Here is a 3,719-nt window from a genome sequence, read left to right on the forward strand (position 1 = left end):
TCAAATGTCAAATTTCTGTGGTTAACATTCAGCAGTACTCAAGTTAAATTTTCTAAATTGAGTGGAAAACAAGCAGCAAACATATCTATTGTATAAGTTTACTCTTGAAATCAATGCAATTCAAGGGGGGAAGAGATTGTTAAACACTAACATGGAAGTAGTTGTACTTCAAAACTTGGGGAAAGTGTGCTCATGTAGTCAATTAATTTGTAATCCAATATACTTATGTTACATGTATTCTATGTCAATATTTCTCAAGAAGGAGACCAAATACTGCCTAATGCCATGGTAACTTTATGAAATGCTGACTCCCAAGCCAATCTCATATCTAATAGTCAGCATGAGTAGGTAGAGATTGACAGTATCCCTGCTGATGTTACTTACTGTGATGTGTGAGAAATCATGGTAGAAATCTGTTGACTAGAATGTTTATTAAAGGTTAGAGTTTTAGCCAGTCACTACAGTGATTCTAAGCAAATAACTAGAATGAAGCCCTGATATATTTTCTTTTAATAAATACTGATCCAAAACATTTGAGAAATATTCTCTTAGTCAGTGGTCCCCGAAATTCAGTAGACAAAATCATCCATTGAACAGCAAAAAGAAAAAATTATGTTTTCATTTATTTTTATTGCTCCTTTTTTCAATTTCTTATTTGAGTAGGTGTTGCATAACATAGATAATGTACTGACACATTGGCATATGTACATAATTTATCAATAAATGTATGTGTGTATATATTATTATATTTGCATATATGTGTGCGTGTGTGTAATGTTCAGAGTATGTCCTCAGAAAGTTTATACTAAAGGATGCAAAATATTTGCACAAAATTTTGTATGTGCTACTAAGTTTTGGTCTAGACACTGTATGAATATAAAAACAATAATTAAATATAGTTCCTTTATTTTAAAAGCTTATTGTTAAAGATGGGATGCATGTATTTCATTCACAGTTAAGCTCTCTTAGAAAGAACAATATTGGGTTCTAACCTAGCATTCTGAACTGAAGATGTTTTTATCTGTCCACTACTCCACGCCCAGACTGTCACAACCCTTGGATGTTGCTGTAGCCACTGTCTACTTGATGGGCATGGCCAGCATGCAGAGTCCGAGCATGGGGGACAGCAATGCTGTCCCGGAGTCACCTCTAGTGAGTGCCTAGTCCCAGATAGGTAATATAGTCTTCTCAAAGAAGATGGAGTTGGAAAGAGTGGATGAAGATGAGAAACAAATAACAAGAAGCAGTGAGTGTATTCCTTGTTGCAAAAACTCATTGCTTCTTCTCAGTTTGGTGGTGCTGCTGCGACAGAGTGCCATAGGTCTGAAATCTGTCCTGTGTGGATAGAAAAGAGTTTTGAAGCAATGGTTATCTGGAGAAACAGCAGGAAGATAGATGTATACTTTAACAGCCTACAAGTACTGTAGTTCAAATCCAAAAGTTCATTGCTAATTATTTTCACAAAAATGGAGAGACTTATCTTAAGCCAGAAGACTTCGATTTTACTATACTTTCTAAAAGGTGTATCAAGTCAAGATATGAAGAATGCAGGTGTCAGCTGATACTCCAACTGCAAAACAAAAGTAACAATTCAAACTGGAACCTTAGGACATGAAGCAGGTGAAAGAAAAGCTATGTTTCCTCTACCAACTAGTAGCTCAGAGTTGCAAGATAGCAGAGGACTATCTAACTTGTGTTCCAACCATTTATTTTTGAAAGATGAGGGTGTTAATGATGTTAACTTCAAAAAGGTTAGAAAGTCCAAAGGAAAAGGTGACTATTTTGAAAAGAAGTCTCAGTTAAGAAGACTAAAAAAGGGTATGGGAAGGGTCTTTCAGAGTCCATTCAAAGTAATAGAAAAAGAGAATCTGTGGATAACAGAGCAGATGTTCAAACTGAACCTGTTGCACTGGAAGTCTGCTTGACAGAACTCTGTTCATTTCTGATGCCACAGTAATTGATGAGACTCTCAGTGTGAACCAATGAAGAAAAGAGCCCTGTGAAACAAAAATTCAGTTCAGGATCAATTTTTTGTTTTGAAAAATAACTTCTGGCATCATAAACAGTTTATACTCAACCAGAGAAGCAGAACACAATGAAAAGTATGAGGATACCATTTTAGAATCCAAGGATATCAGAACAAAAGAAGAAGTTGGATAAAAGAAGGAACATTTGCATATTGACATTTGAAAATACATCTCTGAAATGGACAACAACTACTCACCAAGCAAGAAGGACTCTACTGCTGAGAAAGCATTTCAAGAAGACACCATCCCTCAGACACAAATAGAGAAAAGGAAAATGAGCCTGCATTTTCCAGCAAATGCAACAAAGCTTGGTCACCTTTAAATCTTGCTCAACAAATATTTTTTCATGATCCATGGAAGCTCCTCATTGCGACTGTATATCTCAATCAGACCTCAGGCAAAATGTCAATTCCTGTTCTTTGGGAGTTTCTGGAGAATTACCCTTCTGCTGCGTTAACAAGAACCACAGACTGGAGAGACATGTCAGAACTTAAACCTCTTGATCTCTTCAATCTTCGAGCAAAATGTTCCCTGAAGCTGTCCTGATATGTGGGATGTTGTGTTCTTCAGATGAAAATCTGATAAAGGAATGGAAGTGTCCAGCTGAGCTTCATGAGATCAGTAAATATGGCAGCGCCTCTTATTGAATTTTCTGTGCCAATGAGTGGAAGCAGGTGCAACCTGAAGACTATATGTTAAATAAATATCATAACTGGCTTTGGGAAGATCATGAAAACTGAAGTCTGTCTTAAAATTCTTAGACTTTTCAAACTCATCTTTAATTCATAGCTCTGCCCTTAAATTCTTAAAAGTATCATTAGGTACAACGAACCACCTTTCTGGTCACACAGATTTTAAATAGCCCAACCAGAAGCCTAGTGTGTATTCTCTTCATGTGAGTGCCACTAGTGGATCTGGATCTTTGCTACTGAATGTGTTTGAACATGTTTTGAGATTTTTAAAATACTAAATTGTTATTTGACTACAATTCTAAAAGGAAAGAAAAAAAGAAGGAATGAAGAAAAGAGAGAAAGAGAGAAAGAATATGTATTCATATGGTACTTATGTATACAATAGCATATACCTTAATGTATATCTCACTGTTAGTCTCTACGTGAGAATCTCAATGTTAACCTCTACCTGATGCAACCAAGTTTGAGAATCACCGAAGTAATAAATTTGAATAAATAGATCTAGTCATTAAACCCAATGCTGTTATCATCTAGTTGTGTAACCTTGGGTTCTCAATTTATCTATAGAACAAGGGTGCTGAACTAAAATTGGCCTTCAGACATGTCTCAACATTTAATTGGGTTGTACAACTTTGTGTATTGGGACAAATATTCAAAAAAAGTTAGAATAGATTAGAAGAGAACATATTTCAGGGCTTCACACATACTAAAGGTAAATGTTGCATTATGGAATTTTATTTTTAATGTGTGTATACGAGTACACTAAGATGTGATGTAAAATAAATTCTTAACAGCAAGTTATGATAAAATATTTTGAAAACATTACTAGATAATTTCTAAGATTATTTTATTTGAAAGTATTTAAAATGTCCTATTTCTCTTCCTGAGTTAAAGACTTCAAGTGTAGTATCACTAAAGTATTTTAAAAAATAAAACAGACCTATATGTCACTATTCCTGTATATTATATAAATTTAAATAAATGAAGTAGAAATCTGAAA

The 3,719-nt window shown here is 34.7% G+C and overlaps 1 pseudogene; it reads left to right on the forward strand.

Annotated features, from left to right (window-relative positions):
* The first annotated feature begins 1,086 nt into the window (after positions 1-1,086).
* On the forward strand, positions 1,087-2,779 carry LOC103276623 (annotated as a pseudogene).
* The last annotated feature ends 940 nt before the right edge of the window (positions 2,780-3,719 follow it).

This window comes from Carlito syrichta, unplaced genomic scaffold, assembly GCF_000164805.1.
Source record: "Carlito syrichta isolate Samal-C Ts95f unplaced genomic scaffold, Tarsius_syrichta-2.0.1 Scaffold316276, whole genome shotgun sequence".
NCBI lineage: Eukaryota > Metazoa > Chordata > Mammalia > Primates > Tarsiidae > Carlito > Carlito syrichta.